This window comes from Aulostomus chinensis, chromosome 7, assembly GCF_037954235.1.
Source record: "Aulostomus chinensis isolate RoL2024-O1b breed Wild chromosome 7, RoL_Achi_v1.0, whole genome shotgun sequence".
In the NCBI taxonomy this organism is placed as follows: Eukaryota; Metazoa; Chordata; class Actinopteri; order Syngnathiformes; family Aulostomidae; genus Aulostomus; species Aulostomus chinensis.
Genome location: NC_141326.1, coordinates 23448045 through 23465227, shown reverse-complemented (window position 1 = coordinate 23465227; position 17183 = coordinate 23448045). Strand labels below are relative to the sequence as shown.

The following is a 17183-nucleotide window of genomic DNA, read 5'->3' as shown; positions in this document are numbered from 1 at the left end:
ATGATAATAGTACTCTCAGTCCGCAATGTATTCTGTAGTTTATCGTCCTTAGTCTTCTGTATGCCCCTTCACTTCCTATACCCATTTTTTTTATTCCCCTTTAACAAGTGAAAGCAAAATGAGCCCATGAAAAGACACTCAGGGAATAAAAGATGTCTGCTTTCAAATTCTTTTCATACTGAGTGTATCAAAACCACAATCCTTCATCCAAAGGTAACACTTAACATCGATATGTAAAACAAAAAACAATGCTCTGCTTCTAAACTTAATTGCTGATACAGGGAAACACTAAAAAGCAAATCCAATTACTCCCTCCCTGACGCTGTTAAACTTCTGTTTCCATCAGTATTGGATGTGGATATAAAATTTATGTTGTGGGAACAGGAGGCAACTATTATTATACAAATGTTCATATCATGCCGTTGGGTGGCATAAACTGCAAAAATGCTGAGTGAAAGTTTCAGGGACTTTGTAGCGAGGACACTAAAACAGATTTAGGAGAAGTGGTTGCGTACGCTACTGTGCCCACACAACAAATCTGTAGCATAATATATAGAAACATTCCAAGACATGACTAAGGGTTTTCCTCAGCCTTGTAAGAAAAAAAACAAAAAACAACAACAACAAAAAAAACACCTCATGCTGTTTTACAGAAAAGCTTTCTTTTTGCAGTGGGACAACAAAAGCTATTCACTGAATTAAGTTATCGAATTTCCAAGTATTTAATGATGCAGATGTCCCAAATCTTTTCATCTACCATATCCTATTACCTTCTACCGCTGAATGTTTGTCCATTTGACGCTTTAAAGAAAGGAGATGCATCTTCATTTATCATAATTCACTCTGAGATTCCAAATTACTTCAGGGCCGGAGCATTAGGAAATACAGTTAAGGGAAGATCAGCCAGGACAGTCACCATTGTGGGCTTTTCATCTTACGTATGCAATAACAGGAAAGCTAAGCAAAAGGATTATGTGAAAACAAAAAGCCAGAGTACAGACGGATTGCACTCATACTAAAATGTTGTATAAGTGAAGCTAATGGATCGAGAGAGCTGTCGATGATGTGTCAGGACAAATCTAATCATTCTATTTATATCAGGAAGATGGGGCACTCAAAAAGTCAGTGGAATTATGCAAAGGAGCCAAAGGTATCATTTCTTCCTTTTAGCAGGCACTCCACTATTGTTCATAAACCAAGTGCTCCCAGGCTAATCAAAAGCAATGCAGAGCAAATCTCTCAGAGGCATACAGCATGTGGGGCTTGGCACAGAGCATCATGGTGGAGCATAAGGCCTGAGTCTGCTTTGCTTTCTCTTCCAATGTGATTCGTGAAATATTTCTGAATCAGCACAATCCCACTCTTGATGGGAATAAAGGAGGATCATTTGCTCCCCTCTATGTTACACAATTCCTGTACACCCAGAGTGAGGAAATCAAGTTTCTGCTGTTTCAATATAACTGTAAAAGGCACAAATAGCTTTGACATTTACAGAGAATCTCTTACACGAGTTACAATATAGCCCTGAGTAGCCCTCCATTGTACTGTGGCGGTACAGGAGAACATCTGGCTTGACTCTTTATTATTCTGCTACAACAGAAAAATGTTCTGGCTTTTTGTACTTATGCGCAAGCCAATGATAATCATGGAAGGTGCTGCCAAGCCCAGGATGCTGCCCTGCTACCCTTTCAAAATAACAGTGCGGATAAATTCTGGAAACTTGTTCTCACCAAACAAACAGAGCACCAACATTTAATTGGCATTAAATTCACAGTACTATGCTGGTTGAAGTCCCATTCATCAGCTCTATCTCAGTTCGTACGTGTAAACAATAAAATATTTTATGCAAAAAGAAAAAAAAGGAAGTCACAGAGTTCCACAAGGTTCTATGCCGGGACCAGTAGCATTTACCATACAAAGACCCTACTTTGTCAATATTATTAGGAAGATGCAGATGACACCCCAATCATATAAGTAAGTTGAACCAAATAGCTGACTTTACTCCAAGTCTACCTTAAAGAAAAAAAGTCCTTGATGAACAGGTATTGTACTTAGCCCTAAACATTTTAGAAATACTCTCTAGATGGCACTGTTTTAGAATCCAGCACCACAGTGAGGCACCTCTGACTGCTCTTTATCAGGATTCATTCAGCCTTTTTCCATTTCTGTTTGAATTTGTGTTCATAAGCAGTGAAATTAAAAAATTGCCATTCATCCTTCATCTATGTTGGCTGAGTCCATTACGACTGATCATGCATCTAATCAGGAGTAAATCAAATGAGTAAGTCACTAAACTCTACCAACATTCTGCTCTAAAAAACAAGCACGAGAGTTTTGTTTGCAAGTTATGTTTAAAGCATTGATGAGACAAAACCAATTTCTCTGTGATTGTAGGCGTGAGAGCCAAATCTGCGATTCGTCGTTCAGCTGTCTGAAATCCACTGTGCCCTGTTCTCCGCTCCCTATGATCACATCTGATGTGGTGTTGCATGTCAGTGGTATAATGAGGAGACTGAATTCATCAAAGGGGGGAAGAGAAATACATATTCAATGACGTTGTTCGCAGCTCTTGTAAAGGATTTTACTTTACTCATGAACAGACCTCCTACTGAGACTTGCATCTTTTCATCTGATATCTTGGATTGATTGTCCTAAATGCAGTTACTGAGCACTTCAGCGTACAGTAAAGGCGTATTTGTTTTGAACAAAATGTGTGCCATCAAGCCTGCCCTGCTTTAACATTCACTCCAGGTTAAGAACAGGTCACTGAATTAGATTTTATTCACTTGCCAAACATGAATAAATTAGCTTGTTTTGCATAATGCTTATAGGGTTTTCCTGCTGCAGTTTTTGGTTGACTGATAAGAGCACACTCTCAATGGCTTGAGTTTAAGCCAAAGTCAATTGCCTCTGATTGCCAAGACCTGATCCTTTCAAAGCCTTTTATTGCAGCTCAGTGAGTTAGTTGAAGAGAATAGAAGCAGAGCAAGCTGGCCAACCTAGACCAGGATGAAGAACCCAATTTAACCCAACCTGCCCAAAACGCTTTTGTCTGTTGTTAATATGAGTAGTGCTGAGTGGTCTGAGTGAAAGAAGAAACTTTGAAAGGCAGTCAGCTCTTGTTGCTAGAGTGCGATTCACACAATGTAGATAAGGGGACATTTGGGAGTGAGCATAGCACGGACGATCTTATTAGAGACGAAAGAACACAGCACTACCAGATGATTTATGATTTATTAAGTGTTTACACTCAGGATATAAACTAAATACTTGTCTATTTGCCTTTTAAAAGCGCAGAAAAAGAACATTCTGTTGGACGAGGGGGAAATTTCATGCTGCTTTTCTTATCACGCGATCAGTACAATGAAATCATGAGTAGAAAGTTATGACATAAAGGTCATAGAGAATCTCATCATATGGTGCTTCTGAACTGGAAAAACATTGAACATTAACACAATACTTAAAGCCAACGAATACGACATGCATGGGTGAGCAATGCACATATGGAACAAACATTATAGCATACATGATTACAACACTGTGCCACTATAGTATTTGCCCTAATAGGCATATAGGGTAAGCAGCATAGCCTTGATATGAATACAACCACAGGCTGTGCACATCTCAGACTAGTAACAAAAATAAAGAAAATCAAACAATCGACATATAATGTCTCTTTTTGAGGGAGTATCATCATTACAAGAATCAGAAATACCTGATGAAGCAGAGGACATACAACAGATAATGTGACCACCAGCTCTTATTTCCTTCTCATATCAAACTTCAAACGAACAGGCACGGAAAGTTACCACGTAAACACATATGATGTTTATTAGGGCTTGAAAATATATCCATATTTACTGAATATTATCTGACTGTGATGTCATATGATACTGTGGACCTTTTTTAAATATCGAGAATTGTGTCACACAATTTTGCTGACTAGATCAGTGGGAAAAAGCAAAATTCTCTCACAAGATTGATGTCAGAAATGTCAGATAAAAATGTCAGTTTCCACTGAATGCATAACATTTGTGTTTGCCATGCAGAACTAATGTGATGAACACTGATTGGATTATCAGACATGGGATTTTCCCACACCTTAGCAGACACAGTGAAATATATCTTTATTGAGGATATATTGCTTTGGAATGTCATGGTATCTTTTTCTGTATCCATTTTCATACTCGGCTCTATTCAATAGGTTCATCCTTTCAATGTGCAGCACTGCAGTGTTAAGGTAGGGTGCTTCATTCTGCGAGACAGATAATAAGCAATTCCCACTGCAGAGGATGGCGTTACAGAGAACATGCACACACACAAACAAACATACACGATAACTCGAGAGGAGCCCCTAAACTTCTCAACTCTGTGCTCTCTGGCTCCTCCACAATGCAGACAAACACAAGCCAAGCAGTCAGCCCACTCTGCCACCCACCTCTGCTGCACAGCACACAGCCCTGACGCACCCCAACACGCCTGTAGCTACAGTCCTGTCAGCGTTGGCAGCACTGCAGTCAGCTGGATATCTCTCTGCTACAGTACGCTGTAGGATAAACTGCTCGTCTCCTGGTGCTGGCTAGCAACTGCTGTCATGGCATCCTGCCCCTCTTCTGTTACAGGGACTGAGTGGCACACAAACCCCCTCAATTGCACACAAATGAACAAATGCATGCTCACATTTAGCTGTCAAGTCATAGGGTTACCCAGCTGTGACCTCACATCAGGAGGAGGAAAGTGATGAGAGTAAACGAGAGCGCGAGGGAAAGAGAGAGGTGGGGGGGAGTAATAACAAAGCATGGCCGAGAGCAGAACAGAGGGGTGGAAGACATCACAACAGCAAGGAAGTATGAGTTGAAGGCTACAATATGTAGCATGGCAAGGATGCTTCTGGGAGGAGGCAGAGAAGAAGAAGAGATTTTACTGGCAAGTTGCAGAGGTGAGAATAAGTGGGAGGGAAGAAGTTTAGCTGTGAGTGCTGCGTCCATTCCCTGAGCTGAAAGTAAAGAAAAGATCCACCCCGGAGGAAGGGCAAAAACCAGCTGAGCTATAACAAAACTGCACATAATAAAACACCCCCTCTTCCTCTATTCACTCTTGTTCTGGATCAGCTCCTCTCCTCCTTCTCATCCCTACTTCCGCATCTTTCACCCTCTTGTCTTGCACTGGCTCTCCGTCCTTACACTCTCATCCATAATGGATAGTTTGGAGATATCCACTTCCTGTAGTGGGCCATGTGCCCCTGGAGCCAGTCAAGCTGTATCGATTCCGGCACCAGAGGAGTCATCAATGCAAAGATAATAAGGTTTAGAGTCACACTGAATTTTCTGCATCCCTCTATTCCTTCCCCCACTGGGAGTCAGTCCCTTTGCTCATGCTTGTCCTGTGTCCAATATAACATGCGTATGAATCCAATTAGAAAATGGATTCATCACTTTAGAATTGGGGATTATCCAATTCTGAGGTATATTTGCAACTACTTATGTGTGAAAACCAGTTAGAGCCAGATTAAATAAGAGAAAGGGGATGATGGAGAGAGAATGTCCCAGTAGTGGTCATGAGAGGACAATGAGCCAGTAAATGTGTGCATCTGTGAGGGTTTTCTTATGTTTGTTCAGAAGGCAGCAGTCTGCATTACACAACAAACACAATTATTTCAGCTTGAAGAAATCACACAAGTACCAAATATATCCTGTTTTCTTTTGGCTTTATCTGAGTGAGCCACAGTCTGACGCACGTCGTGTCATCGGCTGCTGCATGAAGGCTTGCTAGAGTAGATAGTTACAGTGTGTCGAGGCCCGCCTGGCCCCTCTTTTGACCCAGGTCGTCATAAATAGGCCAACATTGGCATTTAAGTGACTGATATATGTCACCAGCACAATGCTGCTCTTTTTAGGACTGAGCAAACAATCAGTTATGCCCTGCAGCATGAGCACATAACAATGTCCAGAACAATAGTCCAGAAACATGATGTTCACTTAAAGCAGTGCCATCGATGAAGTTGGGAGTCTTTAGAGGAAGGGTCACTGAATTGGTCTCCGAGCTTCTGGAGACATTGCATCTTGAGAGTCATGGGAGGGTGTCGTTAAATAGGGCAATTTTCATGCTCACTGAACAAAACACATACAATGTAAAGTAAGTGGCAAGATGCAAAGAGACAAGAGGAAATATGTCAAGAAAACAACCTTTCAAGCCTGTTTGATGAACCTTGGGTTAAATGTAAGGCCAGCGGTAGGTAATGAGGGGATCAAATAAGCGCGTCATCTCTCTGACACTCCGTGAGTGGGGGTCAGATACATGAATACAATCTGGAAAATATCCGTGTGTTTTCTAGATTACAACAGTAGTCCACTTCCTGCTTTCACGAATTAAAAAAGAAACAATTATTGATTATAAAAATTCTACCAGAGTGAGAACCTCTTTATCATAGCTTCTATCTTTTTTTTTACTTTAAAGCAAATATCTCAACATCTACACGTAAAAGGACGCATGGGGGACGTTATCAGTGATTTACGGGTGCTGATACGTAACCTGAGTTATTGTTATAATCACAAAATGGACAGATATTCAATTTGATATAGCAAAAAGAATGAAAACATCTGAGTAAATGAAACAAGCACGGTTTTTGTTATTTTCGCATTTTTTTGATCAAAACAGCTCCTGGTTTCACTTACTGATTCAGTTAGAAATGTAAATGTGATGTGCAAATAGAAAGATTCGCTGTTCGTTGTGTGACTGCATTGCACTCAAAATAAGGCTCCACATTTAATTAGCTTCATTTTGAAGATCGTATGACAACAAAACTGTTAGTTTTATTGGTTGATTCTCCTCATGAGTTGTGTTCCAAACAGGGAAGATGTTAAGCAGATCAATTAAGTCCATTCTTGTGACAGTAACAGTGACACTTTGCTGCATAATGCTAAGTCATTACATCGTGTTGTCTCAGTCCTTTGCATTATTTATAAGAACGACCAACTCGTACCATAGCATCTTTGATGAAACTCCTGATATGTATTCAAATACAGTCACACAAAGACAGAGCAAGCAGCCAACCATCAGTAGCTGAACGAGTTTTCCCATCGCCTTCTGGCAATACGAGCCTTAAGATATGGGCTTTTTTTCTGGAGTGGAAAAATAGGCCTGACACTTAATTAGCAAACAAGGTCACAGCGCAGACTCTAGGTCCCATGTTTGTGTCTCCTACTGTTCGAGGGATCTGACAGACTCCCTACTCCCTGTACAGCACGTCAATGCAGACAAATATAAACAAACATAGCCTCTTTGGAACAACAGAGTAGAAAACCCTTAACACATTCATTATTGTTGCTGATCAAAGCTTTCAGTCCTCAATGGCAACAATATGCATCGGCTACACTAATGTAGTGAGCACACTTCCACTAGACGAATATGTCAATTTAAGCCTGATTTTCATCTTTTTTCATTCACATTCGCTCACAAGACTGAAGACACTATTGGTGAGCAAGTTTGAGTAGGAGAACCTTGAAGTGGCGATTATTAGCAGCCAGTGTATGTGTGTAATGTCTGTAATCTTTACCTTACTCCATTGTGAATGGAAAAAAGCAAACAATCGTCTCCTCCACAACTCAAATCCTTTTCTTTCTTCAGCTTCATCAAAGAATCAACTTAAGAGTGTTTGTATGTGGGTGCTGGTGTCTAGATATGTGTGCAATGCACTATAAATCAGCTGAAGAGTCTATTGTTCCCTCCTCATGTCACTTGATTGGCCCTTTTCACCACCAGTCTCACTGATTGTGTAATGGCAGGGAAAAAAGTACCTTCTATACACATGAGCATTTAAAATGGCCACTGAGGGACAATGTAAGTCAGGTTGGACACACAGGAAGGTTTTCACTGCTGGAGATATATCGTCATCTTCTTTAGCACTTACGTATAAATGAATGTGCGTGTTCGAAACAGCGCCATGACAGATGGAAGCAATGAATCAATGTTTGTTAGCAGTGCAGCCTGAGTGAATCTGAGGAACTGGATCAATCGCTCTGTATTGACTCATTAATATGATACTGATAGCACAGTAGGATGTTCAGGATGATGAAAAGCCTCCTATTCCACTGCCAATATTTCCCAAGAACTATGTGTGTCACGTTATGGTGACAAGGAAACCAACATCAAAACAACTGAAATATTCAAACTGAAATCCAGTCCCAACAGTAACAATGTGCTTTAAAACCCTTTTTTTTTTTTAATACCGTAAAATTACCAAATTAGAACCAGCAATGTCTGACACAATTGATGGAAAATCAATTTTTGAGGCAGAGACTTCAGTATCTACTTCGTATGTGCAGTGGAGCCAACATTCAAGGCGACCTTCAGATAAGCAGCTGAAGCTGCTGCTTCACAAAGGAAATACTCTCAGATGTGAAGAAGTAGTTGAAGAAAAGAGCGTGTGAGAGGGTCGAGGATTACATTGTAAGTGTCTGTGTGTATAAATGTCTGATTCCTACTTACTGTGGGCACAGTTGGTGAAACTTTGTCTCTCGTGCCTGCACATAGATCCTGGTTCTAGCTAAGAAGTAGTACAAGGTTTGACTGTCTGATATGTTGTTGTTTTTTATATCCAGAAATGTCTTCAACAAATACACATTCTGGGCCAGATATACTATCACTACTTGACTTCGGCTCACTTTGAGCTCTAATGAGAAGGTCTGTTTGGAGTCTGTAAAATTGTTTATGCCTTAAAGAGAATCTCTTCATGCCATAAGTACACAGAATTTTTGGGGTCTGTTGTTTGTTACACTGACATCTGGAACATGCTGTATTTTGACAGCAAAGAGGTATTCTAATAACCTCGGCTTTCTTCCCACTCAGCAGTGGGTTGCTGCTCAAGGATCTACTCAACAGCCAGATCGGTTTCTTTTTAATTTCTCTTCCTGGAAAGACCTTTCAACAAAGCTTTCTTCACATTCTTCTGCCAAACCACACAGAAATGGATGAAATGACGCAGCGAGGGGCAAGAGCACATGGACCGAATTAGCCTGAGTTTTGAGAATGATGGTTCAGCTTGGCTGTGGGTGATCAATGGCACTGAAGGCTTTTGCAGAAAAACAACAACAAAATCTTCTTATCTAAACCAGACTAAGGCTGAACCCCTCACGACACTGAACTAAGAGAGAGAAACTGGCTTCTCCAAATTTGTTCCATGACAACTGTTCCTGACGAGTCCTAGCACAATTCAACTTGAGCACCTAAACGCTAAAGAAGTCTTCCCGGGTTTAGCTTTACATCATACAGCACACAAGACAAGCTGAAAATGTTCTTCCAGTCAAACGTTTCGCTGTTTCCTTAAAGAGAATTTAGGTACGTTTTATGGCAACTATGCTTTGCTCATCACCTTAAATGAACCAATTGCATAACAAACAATCGGTTATTCTACTATGGACTGGTTGTGGACCGTAACTCAATAACCCTCATAAAAATCTGGCAAATATTTACACTGGGCACCTACATTTCTGGAGTGCATTTTCATCAGATTTCAACCACTAAATGAAAACAGTTGCTGATTGGTTGACTGTTGACTGTTAGGCCTAATATTGTATGCAACTGGATTGAATACCATTAGTGTTCTACAACAATCAAATACTGTGAATAACCCCAGCAGATGTTTCTCATGTTCTCCAAGTTCCAAGTTATCCACAGCAGATGGACAGCTGGCAGGAGACGAGAAGAGGAGGAACAGCAATGGGTCTTGTTTTGATTGCATCTGGACAACAAGAAGGAGAACAGACTCTCACGCACCAGACACATGCTGAGTTGTTGACTTTGGTTACGCAAGGATTCATTAAACCGAATCGATTTCATTAAACCCCCCCAAGGAAATATCATAATTTCAAGTTGGGTAGGAATGTAAACACCCTGCCATTAATAAGTAATTAAGTAGTGAGTTAAGAGATATACTTATATAAGATTTCTCTCACTGATATTTCTCCGATGGAAGATTTGAGTTGAGTAGTTTAAGGCTCTGTGGCCTCCTCCACTGTTGAAAGTACATCAGACAAAGCTTACCCTGTTGAATCCATTGACTGCCATACTGTTTTAGTGTGAGACAACGTTTTTAAGCAGCACCATGCATATTCATGTTATCTCATCTTCCACTGTTTGTGCCACTGCAAGTCTCTCTCCCTCTGTCTCTGTCTCTGTCTCTCTCCATGGGTATATTTCGTGGAAATATCATATTCTCATAGGTATCTGGCACTCGACTTTCTTGAAAATCTGCATTTACATTTTCAAACTGGCAGCACTAGCTCTTATTCAAATTTGCCAGAGTATGTTGGCTAAGAAAAGATCTTTACCGAGGCGTGTGAACACATTCCACGATCGACTGTTTTCTGTGAGTTGTTTCCTCTACAAATAATCAAAATATTCTGTTCATTAGAGCACGTGGGAATATTCGCGAGGACGGCCAACATTTTCTCCTCACCACCAGGCCCCCGTGACGACCATCATAACCATTCATGTATGGAGCACAGAGAATGTAAACAGAGCCCTTCATCTGTGTGCTCCACGGAGCACATGGCTACAGTCAGGTGGTCTGGTGAAAAACTGCGTGCGCTGACTGACAATGAGCACAGCCTCAGCAAAGACCTGAGTCATCTGGTGCCTCTTGGCCAAGTCACACCATGCGAACATGGCTCATCATACAGAACAGGTGCCCCCTTAAACAACAGAGAAGGACAGAGGGAGATGCCATGTATAGTAAGAGGGCACCGTAATCACATGCCACAAGAACACTTTGACTGAGATGGAATGATTTTGGAAAAAAATTTAAATTGGGATGATGACACGATCCATAATATTAGAAGGAATGATCCTTTTGGCGTTATGATTTGCATATTAATTGGGAAAAAAATTGAAAAAACATAATAGGCCCTAATTATAATTGTTTGTTTTTGTGGGGATCTTGTGACTGAAGAACACCATTTGCAGGATGAGACGTCTCTGCAATATCACACTAATTCATTTCCAGCAACTGGGATATTACACTACACTACATACTGCACTTCTGATGAAGTTCTGATTTGCAATCTTAGTTAAAGTGTCTCGAAAACAAAATGGAGTTATGTACAAAATATCATCATTTACATAAAGTAATGTTCCCTTCAGATGAAGATTTTTGATTTGACTAAAGCTTGGTAGAACTTTACATGGTCTAAAACTGTCTTAGCCTGTCAGCTGTAGCGTAACATAAACATTACAGGAAGCAAAAACCAAAATATTAAACTGCTCTCTTAATAAAACATGTAAAAAATTAGATTTTTCACCCCACAATTTTACATTTTTTTGGATTTGTTTTTTCCACCTTCGATATAAATTATTTAGACTGATGCATAACAAAATACAGTTAGTTGATACAGTCATTATGGCAACCTTTTCATTACACTGTAGTGAAGTCAATGTAATTGGTCATGGATCAATCTGAATAACATTAGAGTCCAGCAGCCAGTGTAAACACGTTTCCATCCCCCCTTCAGTCATATAAAAGAGCAGTGTTTTGCTTTGTCTTGTCGTCCTCTGTTTTCAAGGGAATTAAGAGAAGTGTAACCCCTCCTCTCTCCATCTATTGTGCTTATGCATGTGTCTTTGTGAGAGTGTGTGTAGGATGGTGGATGTTGTAGGCGTGCGTGTGTGTGTGTGTGTGTGTGTGTGTGTGTGCGTGTGTTTGACTGTGACGCGGTGCCCTTCGCTCCGTCTGTCCTCCACTCTATGCCCCAGTGTGTGCAGCATGAGTGGAGCTGTGTGTTGCAGATAAGAGTCAAGACTATTGCTTAGGGTGTGTGTGTGTGTGTGTGTGTGTGTGTGTGTGTGTGTGTGAGTGAGAGAGAGAGAGAGAGAGAGAGAGAGAGAGAGAGAGAGAGAGAGAGAGAGAGAGGAGTGTAGAAAAAAAAGGTTTCAATGCTTTCCCCCAGTCAGATTCACCTCTGGATGCCCTTTCCTCCACTTACTGCCATTACACATTCCTCATGAATAATCCAGCTGGTGTCACTGGACGCTACAGTGACACTTTTCACCACCACAAGGCCAAGTAGTGGTAGACGCTGTCCACTTGGGTGCTCTACTGTAGAAAATCCAAAAAACAAAACAGTTTGAACAACTATTTTCATGTCCCATAACGGATCAGCCTGTTCGACATACTGTCATGAGTTGGACGCCCACTCACTGTCGGTTCCTGTGTCCTCTGCTGCCTGCCTGCCTGCCTGCCTGCTTGCTCCCATGGCAGGAGTCAAGTGGGCCAACTAATGAATGAGTGAGGACCGACTGAATCACACCTTGAACAGAACTGTTCTCATACCTACTGTGTACGTCATTTGCTCTGGTCTGAAATAGTTGAAGTGTCTGCCAACTTGGAGTGTTTCCCATTTGACATGGATTGTTTTCAGACAGAAAAATATACCTGAGGTGAGAAACAGCCTTAGAATGTTTAGTGGGGGAATGAACACTCAGGATGTCCCCAAAACCAAGGAAGCAGTACCGAGTTGATGCCGACATTCCCACAACGTGATAGTTCTTGTTTATCTATGGTACTGGTACCATCAGTGCTTGATATACTGGACATTAGCCACAGAGAGAATGACAAGGGTGGGTGCAGGAAAAGGTTGAGAGTACTCCGGTAGTTGGGTCAGATCCAGGTTTACACCACACGAGTAGCACCAGAGTTCATTCAGAGGTGTAGTTGAGACCAGCTCTTCAACAAGATCTCCGCTACACAAGCTACACTAAATGAGATCACAATGAATGAACCATTCTTCCAAGCTGGGGCAACAAATAGTTGTAGTCCCTATCTGTGACATCATATTGAGCTTACAGTGCCTCTAACAAACAAACAGACAGCAGGATCAGTGGTAGTGTTTTATCTATATTTAATGAAATGGCACCATATTTTTTTGAAAAAAGTATCCAATTCAAAAAGAATCCAGCACCGATACTGCACTCTAATAGTATTTTTGGCAAGCAGGGCCTCTTTATCTCCATGGACTGATGTGAGAGATATTTTCACTCAAGCAGGGAATTGATGTTGTGAAGGCTGGCACCTCCCTCAGTCTAGACAGCCAGTAATGAGAATAATAACACCGGTATCTTCACTCACATCTTCATTATCTGCCAGTTTAGAAGTGGATGTAAAATCATAGGAGAAAAGGATCTGTAATCAGGAACCTGACCTCCCCTGCTTTCTGTCCTCCTCTCCCTCAACCCTCCTCCCATCAGGATGACTTGCACAACCAGTCGTCTGACTCAAGCTAATTAAAACACAGACATCACACGTGTTATTTTTCATGAGGTAACATTCGATGCCTTTTCTCCCGGGCAATTTGCTGTTGCTAACTGAAATTGTGAGAAGAATGTCAGCAGCATGAATTAGCAGATTGCAACAAAAACTCCTGCAGCTACAAACTGGGCCAAGGAAGGAAATCTGGAGAATAATTAGTGCACAAGTCTCATGAATAAGTCAGCCAGATTTCCACAGAATGCCGGGTTCAGATCTAAATAATGATATGCCAAATGAAAGAACAACTTTTGTTCAGGGACATTTTAGAAGACTTTGTCGGAAGCTATTAGTGCTGATGTATTGTCCCAACAGCACTTACCACAAAACATGACGCAGATGGTTACATCACAGGTTTGTGAGCCACATGTGACAATGTCACGCTAGATAAAAAGCGTTGCCCTGACCTGTCAGTTGGCAGAGCAAGAAGTGCGCTGCTTGGACTGACGAGAGCTACATAAGCATTCTTTGACCTCTTTTATCCACGTTCATTAGCTATGCAGCGAGAAGGTTGATTTGAGACCCTTTGAGAGGATCCAGAGAGAACAGGTTTGTTAGTGTGAAACAGAAAACCAACCTGTTTGTCGTGCTCGCCTACATCGAATGCTAATGTTGCCCACATCAATGGGCTCTTCATGCTGAGACGCAGCCGTTGAGCTCGGAGGCTGACCAGCAAAACACAAATGCACCGGCAGCGCAGCGAGAGAGCCAGGAGAGGACAGCGGCTGCCCACAGCGCAAAATCTGCACCAGCCACAGCTTTTATTTCTGGTTACACTGATCTAAGGAATGAAGGAAGAGCTCCAAATGTTTTGTCCTTCACTTTTTCTCATTCCCCCCCGACACCCCCTTCTTTCTTTCTTTACCGCTTTTCTCTCTCCATCTTTTCCATAGAGCCAAAGAGCTGGAATGGAAGAAACAAAAGGTATAAGTGTTGAATCAATATAGAACGGCTGCAGCCGGCCTCCAGTCATAATAAGCAACATTAGTAGACAATTAACTGTTTGGTGGAGGAAGCATGTTGTAACCTTAAATCGATCCTGCTACCGAAGCTCTCTTGATGTTCCGAACATTATCATATCAGTTCATGATTTAATAAAACAGGGCAAATGGCACATTTCTGGAAATTATTACCAGATGGGATTTTCACGAGATATTTGTGGATGAAAGTGTTGCAAAGAAAAAAAAAAACGATAACCTGAATGTTAAAAGGACTATGGGTGGTCTCAGCAGAAGCGTTGCAGGTAAACAAACAGGCAGATTGAATAATGAGCATAGCAATAGCACTTGCTGGGGCCCCTCGTGCTATGCTTCCCATCTCTGCCAAGCGTAATGGGATTTCTTGGGTTTAAATGCACTTCACTCACTCTGTTGAGCCAGTAGGAAGTTAAACTATTGATCCACAAACAATTTAGCTGTCCAGCTGTCCAGAGAAAGGGAAAACAGGACGCCTCTAAATGTATAATGAGACTTCCCAAGAGGTTGGCCTCCTCAGTATTCATGCCACGTTCCAGGAGGAGGCCTTTGCCTTTGGGCTCTGTCCACGATTAACCCTCTACCCCATACACTTCTCCCGCATAAAGATTCATCCTACAGAGGGCTAAGGGTCAGCTAGCTAAAGAACTGGTGTGCTTCTCTCACATTTCTGATTAGCCTCCCAATTATTCTTAGCACACAACGGAGCAGAGCCGACAAATCCAGTTTAGCATGCTATCACAAACAACAATACGAAAGCGTAAGACGTGGTTAAACTCGAGAGTCTAAACCAGCATATACTGTGGAGGAAGTTGTACTCTTGACTTCCATGCATGCTTCCAACACCATAGCAACAGGCCCTGTTCAAAGGCCCCACGAGTGGCTTGAGAAAGATGCTTCTATAATTGGACAGTTCCCTGCACCGTCGGGCTTGTTCTTCATCCCAGGCACCATAAGATAACAGAGCAAGCAGCTGAACGTACAGTAAGCTTTCACAATCCCTTGATGAAGACAGATTAAATAGGATTAAAGCCAAAACAATGCAGCTCATTACTGAGAATATCAATGATGGAGGATGTGGAGGTAGTCTAATCTTTGAAATGATGCTAAATACGAGCTTTCATGTTGTGAAATAAATGACTTGATGTCAGAGAGGATGTTGTTGTATGTGTCAGGAGCAAAGGTGATTAGTTCTGTTCCAGCCTTTTAATCAGCGAAACATCTGGTCCACACAAATGTTGTTGTAATCCCACACTCATCAGAGGGCGTCACAAACAGCCATTTTGAATTTGGAAAATCTTGTAAACATTGCAGATCTGACTACATCGCAACACCCTGACTGAGATCCCATCTTTTAGAGGACCAAAAAAACAACAATAGGTTTCCCCTCGTAAAGGATTAATACGTGTTGGTAAATGAGTAATCACTTCATAAAAGATTAATTAATAGTTGTATATGACTATAACCTACAGTAATTTCCCCGTACATCAATGTATGTATGTAAATGTCACTATTTGGCAAGATGAAAGTTTACTATACAACTGTATTTTTATCCTTTTGGGTTAAATAAAAAAAATGTAATCCTGCTACCAAGATTGATAAAAATGCAGTAGTATGTCTTAACCGTGCCAAAGAGTGACCCCCCCCCCCCCATTGATGTGTGGGAAATTAGGTTATAAGTCATTCGTAATTGTTAATTAATGTTTATGAAATGTTACCATGCAAATATTTATTAATACTTTATAAGGAGAGACTTACAGTAATTGTGATGTGATGTAATGAATCACAACTTAACAATACATTCTTTCAGTGACGGGGTCATTTCTCTTTATGAGGTGCTTCCATCACATTACAGGTCAATTTCTCCTTTTTTTAACACCTGGTGGTCCAAACTGAACCTTTTGGCGGGACACTTTTAGCCCGTTGACCCCACTTTGGGCAGCTAGAACCAAAGTTTCAATAACAGAAGTAAGAGTCAGACCACTGTGTGTTACATCAACATTTCTGCTCTGTGAAATGTTCAACAAATCCATGGGATGAAATCTGACTCTTGGAAGACCAGTTTAATTAAGAGCCATTCAAATTAAGATGCTTGAAGTTATTTAATTATAACAAACTGTCCTCTGACCTTATTAAGCTTGAAGTGCTGTCACTTGTACATCTTATTGTTAATAAATAGAAATCTCTTTATTCCTGGCTAACAGCAGGAAAACTGCAATTAGCTATTTGATGAGCAAATAACTCTTGATATCCTCGTAGGAATATAACATGTCTTCGTAAAGCTAGAAAAGGTTTGTCGAGATAATGAGCACACAAACCATTTTCAGTGCCGAGCGCAGAAAGTCAAATATTAACGAAAAGACTTTTTAAAAGGCTGATCGTGGTGGTAACTGAAATCCGTTGGTGAGTGCAGGCACACACATTAGTAATCTCCTTCCAAATGAGTCCATGATTCCCAAAAGATTTACTTTGATTGTAAAGTCTAAAAATAGCTCTGAGAAAAACCAGAATCAGAGAGGAGAAATTAAATCTTGTCAGATGTAACCTAGTTACAGGTTTTTACTGTTCAATGTCGCAAATGTGTTTCATATTCAGCGTCAGTTCAGCAGGAGCTGATCAAATAAGATATAAATTAAGATCATTTCTCAAAATAATGGCTGGAAAGTGCATCATCTGTTCTGATTTTGATGAATTAAACTCATTTGGCTCAGCACACCACTGACAAACAGTTGTTGTCACCTGACCTGGACTGCCGTGTGATCTAAAACTTTGATGACATTGATCAATGTCATCCCACTTCCCCCGTGAGTGGCGGGGAAAGATACACCAGCCAATTTCCGAACACCAGCTTCTTGTCCAGTGTGCATTATCTTAATGGAAATGGAGCAAATTGGATTTTGAATGGAACATCA

General features: G+C 41.0%; 1 protein-coding gene across 4 annotated transcripts in view; it reads right to left on the bottom strand.

Annotated features, from left to right (window-relative positions):
• The window catches only part of cntn1a (contactin 1a), a 65523-nt gene that overhangs the window by 42590 nt on the left and 5750 nt on the right, over window positions 1–17183 (bottom strand). The window contains exon 1 of one of the 4 annotated variants that reach the window (XM_086209447.1): window positions 13875–14018. The exons of 2 other annotated variants lie outside the window; for them this stretch is intronic. The gene's annotated coding sequence lies outside the window, so the exon portion shown is untranslated. Of the gene's footprint in view, window positions 1–7555; window positions 7695–13874; window positions 14019–17183 lie in introns of those variants that run through there. One more of the 4 variants, XM_086209445.1, reaches the window with a different exon arrangement.